Genomic DNA, 12,500 nt, shown 5'->3' with positions numbered 1-12,500 from the left:
CGTATGTGTTTATGTATTTATCAAATTGTATTTATCTAAATGCAGTATGCATGAAGGCAGCAACGGTTCTGTATCTTAGTGTGTGTGTGTGTGTGTGTGTGTGTGTGTGTGTGTGTGTGTGTGTGTGTGTGTGTGTGTGTGTGTGTGTGTGTGTGTGGGCGGGCGGGCGTGGCTGGCTGACAGCATATCCTCACTTATGCTAGATCTTAGTTAACCCTTAGTTAAGTTCAGCCCCCTACTAGCAACAGCAGCATGTTCTCAGATCAGACTCTCTTTGCTACAGGTACGTGTAGTGGTGCTCCTGGTGGAGGAAAGAGGAACTTCTCAAAGACGCCCCAGGTAAGTTGACTTTTTGCACACACACACACACACACACACACACACACACACACACACACACACACACACACACACACACACACACACACACACACACACACACACACACACACACACACATATATATATATATATATATATATATATGTGTATGTATGTATGTATGTATGTACAACACTGAATGGGTCCCAATGAACAAATTTATATTTATCAACCACAATTCACTTTAATTCTAAGCCATCAACATCGAAGAACTCGAGGAGGCATACATGCAAAAATTGATACGTGGTACAGCTAAGGACTCGAACCTCTGCTAGCACGTGACAAGTGATAGTGAATATATATATATATATATATATATATATATATATATATATATATATATATATATATATATATATATATAGATATATATATATATATATGTCAAAAAGGTGGCAGAGAAACGCGGGTTAGAGCGAGAACACTATATTCCTGACGTTTCGACTACAAGTCTTCTTCAGAGTGAAGAAGACTTGTAGTCGAAACGTCAGGTATATAGTGTTCTCGCGCTCTAACCCGCGTTATTTCTACCACCTTTTCCACTCATCTGTCTTACCTTCATAACATATATATATATATATATATATATATATATATATATATATATATTATATATATATATATATATATATATATGTATGTATATATATACATATATATATATATATATGTATATATATATATATATAATATCGTGTGTGTGCGCTTCAAGATTGCATGGGACGTAGAGGGTGATGAGCCTAATACGCCAGGAGACGCTGAGTAGCTGCGGATGAAACCGTCACTTTTGCCCTATGTGTATGCGCGTGGCGGAAAGTTTTTGGGGTTGACAGGTCATAAACATTCACTATTGGGAATTAGAGAGGAGTGTGGGATTTGAACCCACAACTCAGCGAAATGCGAGACCAACAAGCACGCTTCTGATGGCGCCTCATGGGGACACAAGGTGACGTAGGACGAGGAAAATGGAATCGAACGGGGGAAGAAGAGACCGTCACTTCCTCAGAAACCTTCACCCACCCACCCACCCACCCACCCCACCTCCACCCCCACAGGTCAGTGACTCAACGAGCGAGGAGTTATCGCCGAGATCACTGAAATAGGTTAGTGGACCCGGAGCGAAAGGAAGAGTGGCACTCTGAGATAAGGCCGATTCCCTTTGGGTGCAGTTCGGGGTGCCACGAAGGAGGAGGAGGTGGAGGAGGTGAAGAAAATCTCCTCCTCCTCCTCCTCCTCCTCCTCCTCCTCCTCTTCCTCCCGGCGCCAGCGAGGGTGGGAAGGAAGAGTCGGTCCTTCCGCCCGGCCGGAAAGGAGTCACGGGTACTGTGAACCAGCGTTGCTGTTGACACATTCAAATCGGGAATAATGTTCTCTTGAAGAACATTTGTTCTTCAAAACGCCGGGCGATGTGGTTCAACTTCGGGGGGTCAACTTGAAACCAAAATAGGGGTTCTGCATCGACAACCCCCCACCACCACCACCACCCGTTGAATAAAATCGGCTGACGCCCGACCGAGTGCCGCCGGTCGTGGGTGCCTTCCCTGTGGGGGAGGGGGGGGAAGGGCGCTCACCCGCGCTATCGTTCAGGAACCTCCTGTGTCCTCAATGCAGCTTATCGAGATGCTTGTCTGTCTGTCTGTGTGTGGCACAGAGATACGCGATTGCAGGCGATCTCGAAGCTCCCCGCACCCGGGCCCTGGACGGGACTTACTTCCGGGAACTACTGTACAACATTTATGTGGTAGAAGCTGGAGAGATATATATGTATATGTAAATGTACATGGAGAGTTTGTTTAGGGCGGTCCCGTTACGCGGTACCCATCACCCCCCACCTCCGCCCCGTCCTCCCCCCTTCCCCCGCCCCCTGGTGTCACTGCGGGTGCCAGCGTGCTGCTCCGGGGGGGGGGGAGTGGGGGGATCACGCCCGTACTCTGACCGCAGTCATGGTTCTGCCAACAGTGTCGTCCTCACACCATTACCACCACCGCTGTCATTACTATCATCTATGCCACGCTACTACCAACACCACTACGACCACCACTATCACCATCACCACCACCATCACCAGCCTCTTCACCACCACCACGAATATCACCACCGCGGCGACCCCTCCCACCAGGTTGCAAGTGCCGCCACCCTCGGCCACACCTTCCCCGATGTGGCCAACCCTCTCGCCAGCCAGTATGGTAATGACAGGGCGGGGTCCCCCGAGCGTTGACAGAAATTTTCTTGGCCTCTGAAGGAATGCCGTCGCGCTCACGACTCGTTTTATCCTGGCTAACGTCGGACGACTTTATTCGGCTGCGAGGAGACCCGAGACTTCCTCTCGGGAGTGAAGGAGGGGGTGGGACGCGGTCATGTCCATTGGCCCGGGGAGGCGCCCCTGGGAACGGCGTCCTCCAAGACGACGACGTCGTCGGTGTTGTGATCCCTGAGGCACTCCACTCCATTCCATTCGGCGCGAAGGGTCTCCCCCCTCCTCCCCCTGCGGGTGCTGCAGGCGGGGACTGGAAAATGGGACGAAGTTCTCATGTGGGGTCCCCTCTGTTCACCTTTCATACTTTCGGGTTTGTTTTTGTTCTTTCTTTTCTTTTTCTTTTTCTTCTTTTTTTTTCGTATTTGACCTACATATTTATTTATTCATTTTATGTATCTTGTCTTTTATTGTGTGATATTAATTTGCTTATTTATTTCCTTTTGTTTTATTATATTTTGTTTTATTATTATTATTACTACCTGTGGCATAAAAATGCGGTATACATATTCCAAATGTTCACCGTTTTTGTCCATTTTTTTCTCTAATTTAAGAATTTATTCAAGTAATCAGTGGGGGTGAAACTGATTTTTTCCTCATAGGCTACAACCAATAAATGTCATTCATCGACCGTCAGTTTTTTTTCCGTTTTTTTTTTCTTTTTTGTCCCGCCTGCGGAGTTGGCCATTGCTCATCGACCGCAGCGTCGCGCCGCCTGCGGTCGCCTGCGGTCCCACACCATTGTGCCTGCCTGCGGCTCGGCTTGACTGCAGGGCCGCGCCCCAGCTGAATGAAAGCCTTCTGGTCTTGTGAATTTGGGTCGCGTGGCATTCCAACTGAACGACGGACGGACGGAGGGACGTGCCTCCCCCCCCCCCCGGCCGCCTCTCAACAGACGACGATTCGGCCCAAGAAACAAAAGATTTTATTCAGGTGAAGCAGTAACGAGGGTATCGAAGGAGATGCTCATCTAAAAATAAAAAAAAATAAATTAGATAAAATTAAAGATAATAAATCAATATGATAAAGTGAAAAATGCATTAGGTTAAAAATAATAGAGAAATCGATAAATGGATGAACAGAAATGAAAAAAAAAAATTATTCTGAGGTCAGCCCCAATAAGGTCGTCTGCCTCGGACCGGCCTCCTGGGAACCGGCGACACCCGAATGAAATCGCCTGGCACCAGCCATGATAAAGCCAATGAGGTGTGTCACAGGCTGCAAAGGGGAGGGAGCGGAGAGACTCTTCCACGCCTGCTGACGACTCATCCCTCGACTCTGGTCATTTTATTCAGCTCTGCGTTGTCTCCCCTCCCCCCCCCCCCGCCCTTCAAAAATCTCTTAATGTAGCCTCTCTCTCTCTCTCTCTCTCTCTCTCTCTCTCTTTCCTCCCACCTTTTGACGCCACAGCTCCCCGATGGCGCCACCCCCTTCCCTCTTCCCTCTTCGGCGCCAACGTACGTATTGCCCTCTCCTCCCCCTCCCCCGCTTCCAGGATAGAAGCGCTGGTTACTGCTGCCAAAAGAAATATGTCCATCCTTTTCATCCTCCTCCTTCTCTTACATCTACTCCTCCACTTCCTCCTCCTCCTCCTCCTCCATATTGTCCATCTACTCCTCCGTCTACTCATCTTCCCTCTAATCGTCTTTCCCCTCCTCAACCATCTACTCCATCTACTCCTCGTCGTCCATCTACTCCTCTTCCTCTTCCTCTTCCTCTTCCTCTTCCTCCTCCTACACCCCCGTCTCCGCAAGACGGCTCTCTTTCCTGGTTTGAACGCTGCAGTAAGTAGTGCGCTCCCTCCTTGGTCTGATTTTGTGTATACATATGTGTGTGTGCGCGCGTGTGTGTATGTGCTTCTGTTTGTATGTATGTATATATATGTGGGTGTGTAAGTGTTTTTGTTTGTATGTGTGTTTATTTGTATAGCGGTGTGTATGTGTGTGTGTCTAACGGTGTATATATATATATATATATATATATATATATATATATTTATATATATATATATATATATATATATATATATATATATATACTAGCCAAATTACCAGCGCGTTGCTGGATCATTTTAATTCTGATAGAATTTGTGAAGAAAAGTTACACGTATGAATGTAACTCAATAAAAAAGATAACACAAATAAAGTGTTAAGAAAGTAAGAAAAAAGATCAATTTGAGGAGGGAAACGCCCTTTGGAAATGAAATATACTCGGCCGTAAGAGAAGAATTGAAACAAACTTTAGATATCTTTGAACTCGTTTAACGTATTTCCGCCCGCGAGAAAATAAAATAAAAATAACCAATATTTCAACATTTGGTAAAATTATACAATCATTTTACATTTACATGTTTCTTCTTACAAAGGCTATCATAGTTTGTGACAACATTAATTTCACAAATATAGATAATATTTATGGACACACATAATGGTTTGTTTAATCATAGTAAATTTTGTCACAAAAATGCTATGACGTTTAGGGAAAACTACAATAGTGGCGTGTTATCATACCCCACCTAACTTTAACCCTTAACCCTAACCAAAATATTTTTTAATGAGATATAGTTATCTAAGTACCTGGAGTGACAGGGTATCAGAATATATGTGATTATGGGGGTGTATCTCCAAAACCCTAGGAGGAGTTCGTGAACAAATAGAGGCTACTACTTTATTATAGTGTATATATATATATATATATATATATATATATATATATATATATACATATAGATAGATAGATATACTGTATATGCATGTATGCACATGTATGCATAAGTGTGAGATTCATCGACTGATAAAGGGCATTGAACCGAGATGCCTTGGAGGAAGAATGCCGACGAGGACTGGGGAGGGAGGGAGGGAGGGAGGACAGAACCGGTACTGTGTCGCTGGACATAGGATCCAGCAGGGAGGTCCTCGTTGAGCCACCTCAAAGTGCCCCTCGGGTCGGTCCCTGTGTCCGGGAAGGGAACATTCCCGAGACCTTATCTCGCCTCTGAGTGTCGCGGAAGGAACACGATCCGGGCGCCCCCAGACGGCGCGGCCGGTATGTAACGAGCATAGTCCTGCTGGCCAGGTTTATAAGCTTCTCGGGTAAAGTAAGTGGTATTTTTCCTCCTCTTTTTTTCTGTGCCCGCGTAGGTGTCACCCATAAAGTTGTTAGTCGAAGGAACTTTTTTTTCCTCCCCGTGGGTGTCACCGAACCGGCGTTTGGATGTAGAGATGGTAAAATAAATCCGACCATCCTATCAACATTCCTCAACCTCCCTCCCTCCTCCGAGAGCAGCAATAACTTCGACATATCCGAAGGCTGAACCAGTCGCTAAGATCCGGGAAGAAGGGAGGAAATTTAATCGCAGCTGTTGAGGACGGCGACGCCGACGACGACGACGACGACGACGACGACGACGACATGTTTTCGAAATTGTTGGAGAAGTTTTGGAGTCTCCTGGTAACGGAAGTTCCCGACGGCGAGAGCTGACGATCGAAGTCAGTTTGAAAACATTTGAGGGCTGCGATATTACTCCCGAACTTAAATGAACGAATAGAAAGAACCAGGGAGGGGGGGAGAGGGGAGGTCGTATGGTGCTGGGCATGATGAGAGGGGAGGGGGGGACGCTGAAGGCGTCTTGTCGTGGTCTGAAAGCAGAGTAGAGTCTGTTGGAGTAGACCCATTCCTTCGTCATCTGTCATATTGTGCCGCGCGTGCGCTCTCGACTGAACAAGCCACATCCTGCCCTACCGAGGTTTTATTCAGTAGACAGTAACTGGCAGAAGCTAAACTGCAGTAATCCTTAGATGTTTCTCTCCTTCGTTCTTTCTTTCGAACTTTTTCGCTTCATTTCGCCTCTTTCTCTTCTCGTAACGTACGAGCGGGTTAGAGCGTCGGTACTTGCGGCGGAGGTCGAGGTGACGGCAGTTCGAACTCTGCCGCCTGCGAGTTGGACCAAGGGCATACTTCAATAAAATCCACGCTACAAAGTCCTTTGTAAGGGGCACCGTCCTAGCCTCCTGATAGGTAGGGGGAATTGACGACGTTAAATCGAATCCTCCTCATGACATGGGAGCCCGTGCAGGCAGGAGGTCGTGGTCGAAGCCATGAGGAGGAGGAGGATGTGCATGGACATAGGTTCTGTTCTCGTGCCGAGGTGGCCCCTGATGCAGTTGTTCCTTCTCCCTGGTCGAACTCTCCTTTTGGAGGGCCTTTGCGCGCGCGCCTGCGTCGGGAGGGCGCGTCTCCCTCGACCTCCACGGGGCACAAGAAGCCAAGTCCACACAAAGAAAGGACTCGAACCTAACGACTACGAGGAGGTGGGCCGAGTCTACGAAACGCTGGAGCACTCGTTTCCACATGTGGGGGGGGGGAGGGGTCGCCAGTGCGTGGACCCTCTGTCCGTCTGCGCCCCACACACCTCTCTCCCACGGCGGTTTCCGGCCGATGCAATATGGCACAGGGCAGATCGTTGCGAAGGATTTCGTTCGGAGCGTTGCCAACAGAGACTCAATTTTGGACTTTCGGGAATCCGTGACGTTTTTACTCGTTCTTCTTGTCGCCTTTTTTTTCCGTTTTATTAAAATCCGAGCCAGCTTAGGTGCAAATGGCCTCGGTCCTGGGAGATTGCCCCATTTAAAAGGTTATATTGTGTAATTATGTCAACGTTCTACAGTGTATGTGTGTGTGTGTATGTGTTTGTGCGTGTATGTGTGTGTGTGTGTGTATGTGTGTACGTGTGTGTGTGTGTGTGTGTGTGTGTGTATTTGTGCGTGTGTATGTGTGCGTGTGCGTGTATGTGTTTGTGTGTGTGCGTGTGTGTCTATGTGTGTATATGTGTGTGTGGGGGGGGTTGTGTGCGTGTGTGTGTGTGTGTGTGTGTGTGTGTGTGTGTGTGTGTGTGTGTGTGTGTGTGTGTGCACGTGTGTGTATGTGTGCACGTGTGTGTATGTGTGTGCGCGAGTCTGTGTATACGTGTGTCTGTGTGTGTATCTAGTTGTATTTACCTAGTTGTATTTAACCTAGTTTTATTTATCTTACTGTAGTATAGAGAAAAGGAGCAACGCTTGTGGAGTGCCGCCTCCTGCTGTCCGCTTTGCCATGCCGCCTAACATCAAAATCAAATGTGTGAGCGCATGCGTATGTGTGCATATCCTGTTGTGTATGTACATTCTCAGATAAAAAGAAGCTTAAATTCTTAATGTAAATTTTATCTGTGTTCAGACTGTCTCAGATTACGGAGCACTGGAAGTTTTTTTCTTCTTCTTTTTCTTCTTCCACGTCTTATAATTTTTCTTCTTCTGATTATTATCATGATCATTCTTATTATTATTATTGTTACTATCATTCTTTTTATTATTATTATTATCATTATTGTTACTATCATTCTTTTTCTTCTTCTGATTATTATCATGGTCATTCTTCTTCTTATTATTATTATCATTCTTTTTCTTCTTCTTTCTCTGTGGCCACCAGTCGAATGTGAAGAGCAGCCATCGTCATTATACAAGAGGCAAGAGAAACGTAGTTAACCTAACATAAAAAGGATTTTAAACCAGAGTTATGTCCCGTGATAAGATTTTTCTTCAGGAAACGGCGACACTGAACATTTATTTTTTCTCTCTCCCTCTCCAAGTTGAAAATAGTTTTAATATGTGTGCGCCTGGGACATCCACAGGAAAAAAAACTAATGATACACCAACTCTATGTAAGATGATATTAGAACCGGCAAGCCAAAGAGATAACGAGATTGACGAAAAATGAGCGAACGTGTGGATAAACGGAGAAAAGAAAAATCCAGGTTATCAGGTTGATGTCGGAAACTGTTCCATTTTGTATTTGGGTTGAAGACCCGTGATCTCTGGTCGCTCCCTGCCCACCAGCTGAATAAAATCGCCTGGCGGCATCTGGCATAAACAGAGATGGCATCCCTAAACCCCAAACAAAGTTGAATAAAATCGTATGTAGCCATTTTTAAATTCTGTGCTTAGTTTTGCTCAATTGGGTTTTTGTCATTCATAATGCGCCGGTGACGTCATGCACACACGCATACATGCACACACGCGCACATACACCATACACAGGCACACACACACAAACATGCACACACACACACACACACACACACACACACACACACACACACACACACATATGCACACACGCACACATATGCACACACGCACACATATGCACACACGCACACATATGCACACACGCACACATATGCACACACGCACACATATGCACACACGCACACATATGCACACACGCACACATATGCACACACGCACACACACACACACACACACACACACACACACACACACACACACACACACACACACACACACACACACACACACACACATGGTCATGCACAGTGGGGACCCTGCATGCGCGCATGTACCGAAAGATGCAGAGGACATCGTTTTCTGTCGTGGACACCCCACCCGTCCTTCACTCCTGCACTCTACTCGGCTCGGCGGGCAGCGACTTACGTAAGAGCAAAGGGCAGCAGCAGCAGCTGGGTGGGTAGTCGGGGGGGGAGGGGAGGGGAATGATGTCCAGACGCCTCTGACTCGCAGAAGCTTTCTTCTTCTTCGTCTTTGTCGCTCATAGTCTGTGAGTGCCATTGTCCAGTGATGGCCGGGGGGGGGGGGGGAAGTGTCCTGGCGAGGGTGTGTGCGCACGCGCCCGCGAGAAGGCCATGCCGTCTTTTGTTTTGTGTTTGTGTTTGTGTTGATTCCGTGGAGGCTCTTAGGTGTGGCGTGAACGCTTATTTGCATTTGGTCTGAAATGTGTTTGATTTGCGAGTGTTTGGAAGTGTTTAGACGACCAGACATCTGTGTTTGCTCACGCGTAAACACGCGCAGACTCCCGCTCGCTTAATGAGACTGACAGGCGATTATTTACGTGTCGTTGATTGCGGCCGTTTATGTGTGGCTCATAGACATTTGTGGTAAGTTAACTGGGTGCTTGTCGATGCCCATATATGGAAGGTACTCGGAAACGCTAATGTGTGATTGTTTACCTGCAAACGTTCGCTTGTTGCTGCTTAGTCACCGATGCGCTTGTCTAGTAACAGATGTTTTTTTTTGTTTTTGTTTTTTTGCGTTCGCATCCAGACACGGCCTGCATGCAAACGTGGTTGTAGTAGACGTGAGAGTGTGTGTCTGCCTATTTGCATGCAAGGTGGCTGTTGCTGTGGCTGTGGCTAGGTAGGTTTGTTTTGGGCTCGGTGCAATGAACCCGGTACGTCTGCCGAGACGGTGTGAAATGGATGAATGGGGTCGTCTCAACCCCTCCCCCGGCTTTCACCTTATATGCTTAGTTGTCCGCTCGAGTGTTCGTGCGCGCGCGTGGCTCGCCGTGGGGTGCCCGTGCATGCATGCATGAGGGTCTGGAGGGAAGTGACCTCTCGAGCATGTTCATGCGAGGGGTCCCGATCCAACAAGGCCTCCCTTCTCCCCGGGGTCACCCCCCCGGAGGAAGAAAACCGCCTGGGTCTCAGCCTGAGCGGTGTAAAGCGCGTCACAGTGTTGTAGGAAGAGTTAGTATATTCACAGGTACATGTCGCTGCAGGGGCGCCTGCTTGACCCTCTCTCTCTCTCCTAGTGGATGCAAATGATGCCGAGACGGGCAGGTAGTGCCGGCCAGTGAATTCAACCGCCGCAGCTCTCAACGCGGTCAATGTCTTTGACACGATTTTGTGTTTTCTGCGGTAGTTGGTCATTAGTGAGCATGTTTTCTTCTTAAGAATTTCAACCATCTTGCGCTTTTGGATTTTATGGTGTTGAGATTTGCATGTGTGTGCGCGCGCGCGTGCGTGTATGTGTTCATGCATGTATATGTGTATTTTATTGGATTAGACCAACTCATGCCCTAACCTCTGTGTATTTTATTGGATTAGACCAACTCATGCCCTAACCTCTTGTTTTTTTTTTTTTTTTTTTTTTCCTTTATTCATAGTCGATGAGTTGTGCAAGCATTCTCTTGACCTCTGGTGTGTTATTTTCACTTGCAGTTTAGCATCACGAGTAGATATATCCATGTATGCCCGCTGTCAATTCATTTATGTCAGCAGGTAACGTAACAGGAGCCAGCACCGAACACTGAGTGACTACATTATCCACTTTCCACTTTGTTTACTCTGATTAGTGCCCGCGCGTCGTCCATCACAATAGGCGCTCCATCCACTCCAACAGTTGACTTCCAATTCCACACTTCATATTGAGCACCCGATGTAGCCCTGTCTGTGGTGCCTTATCAAAGACTTCCTGTCGATCCCAGTATACATAGCTCACCCAGTACCTCCCCCCCTACACACACAGACACACACACACACACACGTACGTTCTCAGTCCAGGGACTCCACCACATCCTTGTGTCATTCTTTACAACCAGACATCAGCCGTATGCCACGAATACACACGGTTGAATTTCCCTTGTTTCTGATCGTGACTGTCGTTGCTCATCAGGAGGTAGGAAGGGCTTAAGCTGCCCTTGCGAGAGAGGAATAATGTGACCAGAATGTGCCACTTGGGCTTTGTCGGGCCAGTTGTTGTTGACTCGTGCACCAGGAGTTGCAAGAGACCTTCCCCGCTCCTCTTGTACAGAGTGCAGCCAAGGGAATAATTGCGGGGGATTGAATCACAATTTACTCATTGTCTATAAACGAGCCCAGTATGTTAATGCCACGTTTGCGATCCAAGCGCATGGGGATGACTTACAGAATACCAAAGCCATGGAAGATGGTGGGCCTGCCCTTACACAGCAGCCAGTCTCCTTCTGTGTCGGTCAATTATTCAAGTGAGCCAGGTAGGCGCATTGTAAAGGTAAATTGTTCGACAAGCACCACATTAGCACACCATGACTCCTTAAGACCATGCTAATATGCAGGCTGGGGACATTCAAGTCTTCAATCTGGATGGTGCTCATGATCAAGTGTTTAAACAGATTTCTTCTTTTGTGTTGGTTCGTTTTCGTCAAGGATGGCGGACCTTCGCCCGTCGGTCGTTACGCTAACGGCTCCCTTCAGGAAAATGGACTCGCCACAGCCTTGGGTCTGTGTTGCATGGCAAGAGGTCTCGGCTCATTTGCACCCAAATGAGAAGCTGTAAGAGCTGGATTAACAAGACTCCTCAGACACTAGGCGTGTCTCCTGCTACTGACTCTCAAGGACACAGCCACAGGCACAGTGTTCTGTGACTGCGTTCTCCTGGCCCTGAACTTCTTCCATAACGGCCAAAATAAGCTTATTCATGACTTAAACTTGCTGGCAGCTAAAAGGAAGGGGTTGGCGTGGGAAGCCGAGCATGGCCCCGACCTCACAAGGTTATGTCGGACACGATCTTGCTGTTGGGAATTGCTAATGAAGCCAGAAGCCGTCCTCATATAGACTTGACATCCCGTGGACGAGGTAGGGAAGTGTCCTAATGAAGACGGCTGCTGAGAAAAGTTTACGGGAATAAGAGCGAGAGAGGCACAGTGGCAGTTTGCCTATCAGAGGAGAGACAAAAGCGGCGATGGGGCACCCACCATGTGGCCAAAATAAAACAGGAATATATATCTCCTTGGCAACCCCCAGCAGTCCCATACAGTTAGCCCCTTCGCCACCAACCCGGGGGGGGAGGGGAAGGAGAGCCACGGAGCTGAACAGAATCGCCTGACGACAACAAGAGGGATAGAAAGAAGAGTGCCACCTGGCACAGAAGGGCCTCCTCCAAACGGACTCCAACTGCTTTGCTCCCGAAGGGGGTGAGGGGCGGGAGGGATTAGTGCCTCGGAGATGATTAGAATCGCCTGGCGGCAGTCGGGGTCAAAGGAGAAGGACCGCGATGGAAAAGGGGCTTGAATGGCTGGCACTGAGTGT

General features: G+C 47.7%; 1 protein-coding gene across 3 annotated transcripts in view; it reads left to right on the top strand.

The window, feature by feature from the left end:
* The window catches only part of LOC143021062 (uncharacterized), a 416,468-nt gene that overhangs the window by 250,156 nt on the left and 153,812 nt on the right, over positions 1 to 12,500 (top strand). The gene's annotated exons all lie outside the window — the stretch shown is intronic.

Source organism: Oratosquilla oratoria, chromosome 3, assembly GCF_046742065.1.
Source record: "Oratosquilla oratoria isolate Oo_2021 chromosome 3, ASM4674206v1, whole genome shotgun sequence".
NCBI classification, from domain to species: Eukaryota; Metazoa; Arthropoda; class Malacostraca; order Stomatopoda; family Squillidae; genus Oratosquilla; species Oratosquilla oratoria.
The sequence above is the reverse complement of the archived record's forward strand: the minus strand, read 5'-3'. Positions and strand labels throughout refer to the sequence as shown.